General features: G+C 34.0%; 1 protein-coding gene and 1 pseudogene across 1 annotated transcript in view; both read left to right on the forward strand.

Annotated features, from left to right (window-relative positions):
- The window catches only part of LOC145241167 (neuronal acetylcholine receptor subunit alpha-10-like), a 388,541-nt gene that overhangs the window by 193,528 nt on the left and 180,727 nt on the right, over positions 1–14,286 (forward strand). The gene's annotated exons all lie outside the window — the stretch shown is intronic.
- Positions 11,354–11,470, forward strand: LOC145241893 (5S ribosomal RNA; annotated as a pseudogene).

The raw sequence follows: 14,286 nt of genomic DNA on the forward strand, positions 1-14,286 counted from the left end.
ATAAAATCATTATTAAAAAAAAAAAATTTAATGTCATTGTAAAAAAAATAAAGTCATTGCAAATATTGTTCATGTCATCTGGGGCTAGAGTGAATGCGGTATTGTGGTGACTGCAACTAGTTATAGGGAATAGACCAAGTGGACGACCCCCGACCCACATTCCTTCCACACCCTTTTTGGCCTCATGCCACATTTAAAAAGAATCCTTTACATATTTTATATAATTTTCATTCAAAAACTTTGTAAAATCTGTAATTTTTCTTTCTGAATAAATATTTAAATAAATAGAAAAGAGGCTTGTCTTTTTTCTGTTGTTTTTGGCCTTCAGGCCGTGATCAAAGTATAGTATCTGTTCTGCAGATGCTGCAATTAAGCACTTAAGATAATTTGTACCAGTCAATGGAGGGGAAACCCGCTATACTGGGACAATTATTATTTTTGGTAACCAGAATGCCCCCTTTTTGCCTACTTTTAGGTGAGCTAGTTTTTACCCCCACATTAAAAACGGCCTTGCGGCTAATTTGCTTTGGTGGGGAAGCAAATAAATACCTTAAATAAATAGAAAAGGGTTTTTAATATGAATATCAATACACACAAAAGAAAAACGAATTTATAGGAGTATAGATAGAAGATATATCTATATATCAATCAAAGTGAACGTGTCTGTGTATCTGTCTGTGTGTGTACATTTCCCTACGCAATAACTCTGTCAATTTTAAGTCTACAGGCTCGAAATTTGATATAAAGGGTACTGAGATTTGAGAAAATCGATGTGATCGGTTTTCGGCCAGAAATATGGCTGTTAAGGGGTCAAAGTTCAACGATTTGACCTTTGAGAACTCTACCAAACTCCCCCGACAGTTTTGGGTCTACACACTTGAAATTTTAGATATAGGCTTCTTGGACATGTATCTTACATACTAACTTGATTTGACCCCAAAACAATAAATTTTAAGGGGTCATTATAGGGGTCAAAGTTAAAAAAAATTAACCCTTTTTTTGCTCAGCATAATCCTCCAAACACCCGGGCAATGCCGGGCTGAAATGCTAGTATATATATATATATATATATATATATATATATATATATATATATATATATATATATATATATATGAAATTATTTTTGCACCAACCTAATATATGTCACTTTGTGTGTGTACGTGAGTTCCTTCCTTATAGGTTCCCAAACGGCTGAGCCTATCTTTTGTAAATTTCACACAAAGGTAATTTATATGCCTGACAGTGTTCTTAGATATGTTTTTTACATAATTCTTCCGATCAATATCAAAAATCGAAAAATTCCAATCTTTAAAGTAGTGTTTCTTTCTTATATATAAAAAATAGATATTTTACAGGGAAATATCTGTGTTTGCACTGGCAAGGGAGATAAAATTTCAACAAATAATTTCTTCTTCGAAAAAAGCAGATTTGTTGACATCTAGAAACATAGCTCAGTGATAGAGCATTCGACTACAGATCGAATGATCGTGAGTTCAAGCTCGGGTGTATCTCAACATTTTTTCTTATTAATGAACTCAATTTCCGATAAAGGAAAAACACCATTTAAAATCGCCGCAAATCATTCCTTCGTTTTGCATATTTTAAAACTAAACATTAATCAGAAGTTATATTTCCAGGGCATTCATCGTCAAGCCCAATTATCAGCTAATATTGTGAATAAAAAAAAAAACATTTGATAAACGACATTATCATTATTTGTATTGTTTGGATTCATCTGATAACTATTCTCATCTTGAGTGTGATTTTTACAACGTTTCGGTCGATGTAACCTCCGACCTTCTTCAGGTGTATCTTGTCGAACTCGGGAATTATGACAGTTGTTTTTTTTTTTGTTTTTTTTTTGTTTTTGTTTTTTTGTTTTTTGCAAATTAGTCTACCGGGCAAATTATTCCTCTAATCTACAATATAAATCTCGTCTGTCTGTCTGTCTGTCTGTCTGTCTGTCTGTATGTATGTCTGCCTAAAACTTTTTGACAGATGCGACGAATTTTCATGAGATCGGTATCGTTTTGAAGCTTAACCCTTCGGACGACAGATATTGAAAAATTGGCTAAACACATTAATTCCTTCACCCTCAACTGGGCACTTTTCTACAAAGAGGGGGTCGTTTTTTTTTCGCAGATATTTTCGAAGGTCATTCACCCCTTTTAGATTGGCTAGCCTTGATTTAAGCCTTCGTCACTTCAGGTTGGCGACGGATACAACGGTAAAGACGTCACTTTTTTATTTCACTTTTCCTCCTTCGTGGTACGGGTTCCAGCCTGCCTGCTTGTTACCACTTTTTTTTTTTTTTTGCTAAACACACACCTGCAAAGACCCGGGCAACGCCGGGTACCCAGGCTAATCTATAATATAAATCTCGCCTGTCTGTTTAAATGTATGTGTGTATGTGTATGTATGTTTGTATGTCTGCCTAAAACTTTCGACAGCCTCAACTTCACAGTACGGGTTCGAGCCTGCCTGCCTGCCTACTACCACTTTTTTTTCTTTGCTCAACATACACCTAAAAAAACACAGGCAACGCCCGGTATTCATGCTAATATTTAATATTCAGTAAAATATAAATTCTACAATACACACGCAATCTGCATCAATTAAAATATCGTATTTATGCGTATTGTACCACCAGACAACACCGGACGTCCAGCTAGTAATAATAATAATTGTTATTATAATAGAAATAATAATAATTGTTATTATAATAGAAATAATAATAATTGTTATAATAATAGCAATAATAATAACTGTTATAATAATAGCAATAATAATAACTGTTATAATAATAGCAATAATAATAATTGTTATAATAATAGAAATAATAATAATTGTTATAATAATAGAAATAATAATAATTGTTATAATAATAGAAATAATAATAATTGTTATAATAATAGAAATAATAATAATTGTTATAATAATAGAAATAATAATAATTGTTATAATAATATCAATAATAATAATTGTTATAATGATAGTAATAATAATAATTGTTATAATGATAGTAATAATAATAATTGTTATAATGATAGTAATAATAATAATTGTTATAATGATAGAAATAATAATAATTGTTATAATGATAGTAATAATAATAATTGTTATAATGATAGAAATAATAATAATTGTTATAATGATAGAAATAATAATAATTGTTATAATGATAGAAATAATAATAATTGTTATAATGATAGCAATAATAATAATTGTTATAATGATAGCAATAATAATAATTGTTATAATGATAGAAATAATAATAATTGTTATAATGATAGAAATAATAATAATTGTTATAATGATAGAAATAATAATAATTGTTATAATAATAGAAATAATAATAATTGTTATAATAATAGAAATAATGATAATTAATAAAGACAGCAGGGGCAAAATAGAAAGATGGAGAACTACCAAGAAAACTGAAACCATAAACTTGTAAGTTAATTACGCCCTCACTCGTAATAGTAGTGTTGGCATAGACTGACGCCACACCAAATTGTCATGAAGGGTAAAGGAGGTAGGAAAAAGTAATGAGAGAAAGAATTAACCAGACTTCTGCTGGATGAGTGAAAAGATGACTGGAACCTTACGTAGGCTTGTTGCTACCCAAGTTCCAGTGAAAATCAATGGTTGTTGCCAGCGAGAAATCAATGCGCAACAGCTCTTGCGATAACGAAGGAGGTGGATAATACTAAAATTATGTGGAGATTTATTGCCACTCAATCTCGGATTGTTTTTCGGTAAGTAATCTCCAATGACAGCCTGTGTTCGAACTTCGAGTGAATAAAATAATAACAACAGAAAAATTGGTTGAAGCAAAGAGAGATTTAATATTGTTAGGAAAAAAGAACATTATTATTAATATAGCAGTATCATGGGAATGTAGAGGGGAGTAGCCCGGTGGTACAATACGCTTAAATACGGTATTTTAATTGATGCAGATTGCGTATGTATTATTGTAGAATCAATCATTACTGAATATTATATACTAGCCTGAATGTCCGGCGTTGTCCGGGTGTTTGAGGATGTGTAGTGAGCAAAAAAACAAAAAGTGCTAGGAGGCTGGGCCGAAAAGTATTAGGACTTGAAAAGAAAGCTAAACAGATTGTGAAAGTTTAAAATTTAAAAGTTGTACCTGTTCTGATGGGAGCCCTAAGGAGTGTGGGAAAGAGATTTTGCAAATGGATTAAGAAAATTCTGATCTATTGCAATGTTGAAGTGCTTCAGAAGATTTACTTGTTCGAAACTTACATAATCTTGCATAAAGAACTGGAAGACCGAGAGAAAGAAAATGATGATAGCCTGGGGTCATTTGTTATGAACAGCCAGACACAAAATGTGATAACTGAAATAATAATGGAAATAATAAAATTTATGTCTAGAATCCTTATCGTATGAATTCGAAGATTCTATTGTTGGCATTGATTTCCCCGATATTTTTCTTGTGAAAATCATTTCTAAAAAGGCATTGCGTACTTACGAAAGGAACAGCGTGAAGGTTGTCAACATCCTTAGTGAAAGTGATTTTTGGATTTAGACTAAGACCACCCACGTCGTCATTTTGTGTTGTTACCTACTAAACCAGCGTCTCCTGCCTCTAATTTCTGCAAATATTCATTACATGATTGGGATTTTAGTAAATTTGTTGAGTTTATGATTTAAACTGAAAAATATTGTTATACAGGATGTCCCAAAAGAAGCTAACGGATTTTAAATTTGATTCTCTTCCTCAATATTTTAGTTAGGCTTACCAATTATCATATGTAGGCTGATGAGCCTCTCCGTGATTTTTTGAGATATAGAAAGATATTATAATCTACTTATTCTAATTTTATTTACACAACTTAATTTAGGGTATGTTTTTCACAATGTCTAATTTTAGTTATGAAAAATGTCCACGATTTTCATTTTCACACTCTTGTGCTCTCTGCAGGGCATTGTCCATTGTCATTGGCTGAAGCTCTTGTACCAATTGAATTTTATATGGAAATTTACCCTCTCCGTGAAGCATTCTGTGAAGAGATGATCAAGAGACCCCAATTTGACTTGATCTCCTTCTTACTGATGTAGATGGATCCTCGGCCACACTCTCTGCTAATCTCTGACGATTCTCATCATTTCTTGCCGTACAGATTTAGGGAGATCACATACAGACTCTTGCTCATGAAATCGAGCCACCATAGCTTTTATTGCATTGGGAGTAGGCGAATTTCTTGTGTTGAAGTTTCGTCGAAATTCTCCTTGAGTTTCTGATATTGATTCATTCAACCGAAAATACGACTCTGCGTTAAATATTCGCTCCTCGATGATGATGACTTTCGAAGGGTTACTCTAGATGATTTGAAAAAATAAAAGAAAAATATAAAAATTAAGAAAGTTACGACTATATTTTAACCATCAGCTTCTTTTGGGACACCCTGTATAATGTATTTTGGTCTTGTTCCTATCTGTTTGTGCGTCCTCTAGCTGTGTATTTCACTTCTTATTTTAACTCTCTGTAGTGAAGTAGAAAAAAAAAGAAATTTAAAAAATATATAAGACACAGCTGTTCCTTCCAACAGGTCGAGCTCTTCAACGTCCAAAAATAATTCGCCGTCACTTCTTCCAACCGTCGTTTCACTCTCTGCGCTCTTCACACTGCTTAAAAAAAGTACCGTTTATATGCTGCCCGTTTCTCCACTTATGCAAATTGACTATCAACCAGAGCCATCTAGTTTTCCATTTCTCCAAACAGCCAATTTGCAAAGAGGGACAACTCAAACCACACTCTCTTTACAATCTAATTTATGAGGCCTGTGATCGTCTAGTTAATGTCTATTTTAACAGCATGCTGGTCTAGTCTCTGGATGCGGGCGTGTATGTGTCAGAACATATAATATGAATATAAATGACGACAAACCTGTTTCTGCTGGTATCTTTCCGGGAGGATTTGCCAACTTCTTGGAAAAGCCCGTTCTGTTACAAGAAAGACGCATGCAAGACATGGACCCAAGACGAATTGTTGTTTTTGTATATTTTTATTCACTCCCCTGACATTTCATCAGAGCAGACTGGAATAAATGGCGATCTTTGGCTTGTGGTTCCATTTGGAAACCGTCGCCCCCTTATGGGAGACACTTGTTTTAACACATCTTGTCTTTTCGACGTTCTGAACGCAACCCAACTAAAATTAACTCGGTTTTCAAAACCAGAACCGCTGACACGTTAGATCCGGTCCCCATTTTCCTAGCTTTCCAGTGCAACTTGATGGGTCACATAGTTTGATTTATGTCACAGCATGGCTCTTTAACTCTTTTACACCTGCAAAGCTTGCTCCTTATCGTTGCCCACGATTCAACTTTGTTATTCCGATATGTATATATATTTATAGAAAGAGAAAGAGAGATAGATGAATAAAGTATTCTAGCCGGCAATTCTCGGCGATTTACATAACAATATTTTGCAAGTTAAAATCCGTTAAACTACTCGTAAGAAACTGAAATTTAGCGAAAAATTGTAAACAACTCTATGATTGAATAATTAGCAATTTATAAAGAATCAAAATCGGGAATTTAGTACGAAAACTATTTAACGCCGAATTCAGGCGAATACAATGACAATTTAAAATGTTCGCACGAGCAGAAGTTGTGAACACTGCATAGACGCTAGTTGGGTGTCTTAGTTATAATTCTACAGACACTGTACATATATACATGCATGCATACATACGTATATATTCTCATCAAGGAATACAGTTGAATTGGTGACCAATCTTTGCGTGAACCCTTAGTGCGTCGAATTGCTAGATGCTCTTTTAAAGGCAGCAGTAAAGAGTAAACTCTCTTATGACTTCAAATATGTTATTCAATGTTAATAGAATTTAAACCATATATTTAAAACACTAATTTTCAAAACCTTCAGTTTCACCCGACCGTATAAGAAGGCAAAGCAGGCAATAGTAAAAATGTTTTGTTTTGTTTTTGTTTTTTTAACATAGTGAAAAAAAAATATGTTTAAATCCCCAGTAATATCGGATCTTCCTGCCAATAACTAAAAAAGAAATCTTGTGTTCCTGAACATTTCTCTCACCAAATAAAAATATAAGCTTATGTCTGCCAGCTAGAAATAGCCATTAGATTATAATCGATCCTTTTGGTCACTCCCAGTTCTTCATTCTCCGTTACCATGGATACAGGCGGATGCGATGACGTCATCAAAATAAATTCTAGGAATTACATGGCAGCCGATCGATGAAGACGATAAGGTTGACTGAAGTAAACGATTTAGCTTTGAGCGGTTTGAACAGTTATCGTTCATTTTCCACGAATAAATATAGTCATTCAGCACGTAGAAAATGATCGCGTGACTTTGAACTGATCAAATCATCGGAAGAGAAAGTTCGATCTGTCGCAGGATATTTGTTTGGTTAACTTAGATTCATCGAGAGGGGGGGGAAGCTACATTTATCAGCGTATTCAGTACTGCAGCAAATGAACGTATGAGCATCATTTCTGATACGGCTTTCGTACTAAAATAAAATAAAAACTCTAATGTTAGAATTTGATAAAATAGTGACGAAAAGAAACGCATTACTGCAGGACTGGTTCCCTAAAGATTACAACTTTATTGTTATAAAATTTCAATGTCAACAACAACCAGGATGAGATCAATAGTCTTAACAATCAAAATAATAGAAAATAAATATAAACAACTCCATCAATAAAAAATAAACTTTCCAAGATCATCGTCTTCGTAGTCGAGCTTTTTTGTGCGCAAATCCAAACGTAACTTGCTAATCAGTTGCACTTGTCTCCGGAATTGTATTTGGAATTTCTAAACAGGACAAAGACTCTGGAATTCCTACAGAGAGAATTCAGAAATTCAGACTATTATAATAAATGTCTCTTCAAATTTTATTTTTTTGGGGGGGATACATTTAAGTATTATTGTTATATTATAAACCCTTTTTAAGAATCCAAAACACAACAACCATTGGTGTAAGCAACAGTCCGTTTTTTTTTTAATTTCTCCTGTTGTTCTTGCTTATGGTAGATAGAGAGAGAGAGAGTGGGAGAGCGACAGAGAGAATTATCGTGGCGTCCACTCGGTTGACAATCAAATCTCCAACTACAATCTTTTTCCTTCTGTCAATTTTTTCCTATCAATCTTTTCAAAACATCCACGTAACCAGATTCCTTTCTGTTACATTTTTCATAACAATAACAAGGTTTGTTTATATTTGTGAGAAATATTGAAACAATTCCCGTTTAGCTTGTCAATTTCTGACATTTCATCCGCAGACGCGTGCCACATTTTAATTCATGAACATACATATATGTATATACACCTATACACATATATATACTAGCATGTCAACCCGGCTTCGACCGGGTCATTCGTGTAACATTATTATCCATCATTATCAAAATCCATAACATCAAAAGCCAGAAGGTGTATACCATTGATCAATATTAGAACACCTATAGTTGCATATAAGATTTAAAAAAATAATGGGGAAATGGATGCTAATTTATATATATATATATATATATATATTGATATATATTACTGTGGAGAAAATGAGATGAATTATGACTAACATGCTCATCCGTTGGTTATTAAATAGTTAGAAGCGCTAAAAATCGCTACTAAAAATATAAAGATGGGTTAGAATATGTAATCGGTGAATTCGATTGGAAATTATTGTGTGTTATGTAAAGAGCACACATTGAAATGTTACGTCAGAATGAAACCAGATTTGTAATCTTAAATTTTATTGATCATTCCGTTTTATTAACTCTTATCCTTGAGTTGCTTTGGCCTTGATAAGTCGTGACCCAGCTGTAATAAAAGGTAACCAGAGAGATTGATAGATGGCAGATGGACGAAAAGGTCGACAGATGCAGGTTTGTTTTCCTTTAGTGATGGAGGTAAATTTCTAAATAAAAATCATCTATATATTAATAGGATAACGTGTGTGTTATTTATTGTGTGTGTCACGCTTACATTCGAGTGACTGTCGTTTAATTGTTATGGACTTCCATTTCTTGTAATAAATAATTTTACCAAGAATTCTTCATAGGTTTTGGTGTCGGTTCCAATTATAGCTAATCGCACTGAAATCATTTACTTTTTTAAAAATAATTTTACCAAGAATTCTTCATAAGGTTTTATTTCAGTTTCGATTATAGCTGAAGGAACTCTAGTTTAATATACAGGGCGTCACGAACTTTGACAGAGTTTTCATCCTTCCAATAGCATTTTAGGAGTTTTTTCTTTAAAGGTTAGCCTGGCTGTCGTCATTGAGATCGATGAGTTTAATCTGCACAGAAAAAACAAACAACTCGTTGAAAATTATTTAAAATGTGTATATATCTGTTGGGGACACCCTGTATATATATATATATATATATATATATATATATATATATATATAGTTTTCGTTTCTGTTTCGATTCAAGCTGATACACCCAAGTCATATGGATATATTTATTTTATTTTTGAAATCGCAACTTTATAATATGTAACAATCGATAGAACGTTAAATCTATAACAATATATCCGAAATCTACATAAATTCAAATATCATAATTAAGCGTGCTTTAAGCCCTGGCTACGCCAGGCGTCTTGGCTAGCTTATATAAATAATGTTGCAGTTTTAACAAAAGAGCTACAATAATATCAAAGCGTCCCCAATTACACTGAACATCTACGGAACGCCAACATCAATAAATTACATATACTGTGTCAATCGCTTCATTGCAGATTAGTAAAATATCAATATTTTACTAAATATACGTCACAACAAAACGAAAATTATATCACAAGACGACTGCTTTAAGGTTATTTATTTCCAAATTTGTTATAAAAATGCATGCGATATTCACAAAGTTATGATATTTTATTTTTCGTTGAGGAATTTTCACTGTCCATCGCTTTGTTGCAGGTCTCTTAAAATGTTGTTTTAGGGCAAAAATACAATGTCTTATCGAACTTTACTTTTTTATATTTTTCTGTCAAAGAATAATAGACAAAAGCATATCCTAGGTATAAGTCTCATATAAATTAATAATGCACACTTTTTAAATAACTTAAAACAGCCTTTTATCCCCTGAGGAATTCAATTGTTTCATCTTAAAAAGAGTTATGGCTCTAGCAACATCAACTATGTTCCTCGACAAGGTATCCTTTGAAGTAAATTGCTCTCCTCCCTCATAAACACCTCTTTTTAATATTGAACAGAGATATTCAATAGGGTTATGGTTTGGAGAATAGTGGTCAGGTCATGTGAGTTTCCCCAACGAATCCCATAGATTCAAGGAAGGCTGCAGTCGCCCCAAGCAGAATGGGATGGTACATTGTCATGTATAAAAATCATCTGAAAGCGACGTAACAATGGTAGGTCATCTAGTCATCAACTTATCTCCAATTATTCCCGCCCAAAACATCATTCCTCCACCTCCTTGTTGGCGATGAACTATGTAAGGGGTTGGAGTTCCGTTCGGGTTTCAAACTTTGGTCCATCTATCTGGACCGTCAAAAGTAGCATGGGCCTCATCCCTAAATAGGACCTGTTGGAAATCCATTTTCATGTAATTCTGTGTTCAAGCCATTCATTTTTCCCTATTTTGTTTGCTCAATAAAGGCATTGGAAGAGGTTTGATGTTCCTTTCAGTCTCATTCAACACATTGTATCCGGCCTGCCTAGATCTTGGAGCGATTCCAGCTTTTTAAAAGACGGAATCACTGGTGATGTGTGTGTTTCGGTTGACTTCCCTACGAATTTTCCGAATATCACGATCTGAAAGCTTTCTCCTGGTACCCTTATTTTTCTGGGTTTGGTGTTCGGCTGTTCAGGAATGAGGCCAAGGTTCTTGAATCCCTTTCCAACTCCGTGGCTAAATCTTTGATGGACAGCAACTATCCTTTACTTTTCGATAACCCTTAATCGCATAATTTCGGGACACTTTAAGAGATCTGCAATAAAATGATTGGCAGTACAATTTCCTTGATAATAAATAAAATGTCATAACTTCGTGAATATAGCATGAATTTGAATAAAATTTGGGGAAATAACTAACCTTAAAGCAGCCCTTTTGTGGTACAATTTTCATTTTATTGTGACGTATATTTAGTGAAATATTGATATTTTACTAATCTGCAATAAAGCAATTGACACAGTTTACGAATAAGTCCTCTGAGGAATTTTCACAGGCCCCACTAGTGAAAATTAAATTCATTGTAGTCATAATAAGTTACAACTTTTTAACAAGGTGCATATAACTCGTTGAATCTAGTACTTGTATAAAATAAAAGCACTTATAACTGTAAATCTTATCCTAACATAACTAATATATACGGCGTAATCACGTTGAAACGCCGGTTCCCGTTAGATCACCGAAGTTAAGCAACGTTGAGCCTGCTCGGTATTAAAATGGGTGACCATTTGGGTATTCCAGTGCTGTATGTACTCCCCGCTTATCTCGTCATTGTTTCCAGTCCTCTCGGACCTCTCCTTGCAACTGACCTTAAGCATTGCTGATTCAGGAGAAATGTGATCGGGATTGCGCAACACTCGCTTCACAATTACACGCGCAGTATGTGGTATTTATTGTCTTTCGTGACTGAACGGTGACATCGAATATAACTAACATATCCGCCAAAACTACATGCAAATATCTAAATACCATTTGTTTCATTTGATAGCAACCACTGAAGATGGATCAGAAATTACTAGCAATATAAGCGGATTCAAAAGGTACATCGTCGCTCGAAACAAAAAAAAAACATCAGAAAATTTCTTAAAAGATCAAAACAAAAATGTATACAGACATAACTTGTTCGTAATATCTAATTATAAATTTTCCTACTGTCTGTGTGTGTGTGACACGGTTTATCTCAGCCTACAGGCATCCCACCCAGGCAAGTAAGGTACCGAAATGAAGCTTATGAGCCAGCGGATGTTTTAGTGATATTTATATTCATGTTTCGTGTATGGAAACGCAAACAAAAATGCAAAAAATAACGATTTACTAAAGAACGTTTTATTTACTGGATATTTTTCCTGTACAAGGACTCAAGTTTGCCCAGCTGGACAAACTTTGGTTCTCGTTCCACGAAATGTGCAGGTTTCTGCTTTTGGATAAATCATTATAATATTTAACCATGCCTTGCTATCGGCATTTTTTTTTAAATATGTTGGATAATGTAAGCGATTTTTTTTTTAATTACTGAAAGTAAAGAAACCGGCAAAAGTTTCGGAAAATACTTATTACCACTACTTTCTTCTACTACAAATATCTTCCAATGATATTCCTTTACTTTTTCCTCTATTTTCAATGGTGCTTTTCCAGTTAAAACATGCGGCGCTATTATAGGTCTTTCAGTAGATCAGTTTGTCACATCATTATTAGAATAGAATTCTCAGCATTCAACGCGCAAATTTGATGCTCTGTCTCTTTCGGTTAATTTCTAGTGATTCAGTTTAAATTTATGGTTTTTGTCGCTCTGCCACATTTAAGTTTTCTCGACTACTTTGCCCGCTAAACGTACACATTGAATGGACGTTTCTAATTTTAGACGCGCCAATGCATCGCTATCAAAGGCTGTGTCCGTCGGTCGGGTTTAAGCTTTATTAAAATAGCATATTCGTCGGTCTGTCACACTTTACTAAGTTCACAAATCTCTGTAAGAGTCTCTTTCTCTTTCTCTCTCACCATATCTCTCTATCTCTCTTTATTTATATATATATATATATATATATATATATATATATATATATATATACTAGTTTCACGATTTGTATATGATGTTTTTATTTTCTTGGTGGAAAAATTTGACACAATGTCGATAAAATGGGATTTGTAAAAGACAACGCCCTAGAGAAATAGCACTTTAACCTGCGAAAAATGCCTAGGTAGACATATCAGCATTCCTTGATAGAGGCGCTTTAGACTATAGCAAAAAGAATAACCTCATCTCGAAAGGTGATAATGTAAAGACTGTTAGGGTGGACCTCCTAGAATAGTACAGAACCATACGAATCATACCTCAACCAACAGAGAAAAACACTCGGCTACCCAAAACTACTATCAATAATTTCCCACACTCTTTGTCTGTGCCTAAACCTTAACATAGATTCCATGAACAAAGCTTCTTTCTTAGAACTACACGCCTGTGGAACGGTCTTTCGTTTTCCTGCTTTCCAGCTGACTACAATATGATTGTCTTCAAGTCCAACGTAAACAAGTTCTTGATGAACCGTCCCCCTAAGTAATTCAATTTACAAAATTCCCACTACTTATGCTTACTACACTATAATCACATTGACTAATGAATACCCATTAACCTAAAGTGGCCTGCGAGCCTTGATAAGTGGTGATCTATGTGTAGAAAAAGTGTTATCTCAACGATGTTCTAGGCTTTGATTGCTTTGAAATAACATTATGAATCCCTAAGCGTGCAGATTGAAGGGATACTTATGTATGCGTTTTTGTTTATATTTGTGATAATACGTTGTGCTGTGTAAAAAAAAAAAATGGGTGAATCTGCCGTGCTCGAAGTAACTTTTTACAGGTGGAGAATGCCACTAACTGAAACAGCCCAAGGGTTGCCATTTTCTTTACGTCATCAATCCATTCTGTGTTTACTGCAAAAATAAACCAAAAATAGTTATGTAAATATTATGATATCGACGCATTATGTTAAATTTTACAAAACAGTGTCTTTTTTTTAAATAGAACATTTTTAGAATACATATTTTCACCAAACTTTTAAGTAAAAGTAAAGGATTCTCTAATAGTTTTATCGTGTTATAATGCAGACTATGTGTCTGTTTTTAGCCAATCTTAATCACTATTCTAAGCTCGTTACTATACGTAGGGAGATGATGCTAGAGACGATTATGATGCTTCAGTGCATCTTTTTTTCTTTTTGTACATGGTAGTTATCACTTATCAAGGCTCGGAAGCCACTCGGGGATAAGAGTTATTGCGTGTACAGTAATCAATGGGATAATAACGTAGTAACCGTTAGTAGTGAAGATTTGATAAAATGTCTGACTTAAGGGGGTGGTTTATCAGAAATTTGTTTGTGTTGGACTTGAAGACATCCAGGTTGTAGTCAGGTGGGAAACAGGTAAACGGAAGAGAGTTCCACTGGCGTGCAGTTCTAAGAAAGAATCTGGAATCTACGTTTTGATTTAGGCACAAATAAAGAATGGGGTAAATTATTGACAGTGGTTTCAGCTAGACGGGTGTTTATCGTGAAAGATTGGCGAGGGGGACC

This window comes from Euprymna scolopes, chromosome 2 (assembly GCF_053919585.1).
Source record: "Euprymna scolopes isolate OS-2025 chromosome 2, ASM5391958v1, whole genome shotgun sequence".
Lineage (NCBI taxonomy): Eukaryota > Metazoa > Mollusca > Cephalopoda > Sepiida > Sepiolidae > Euprymna > Euprymna scolopes.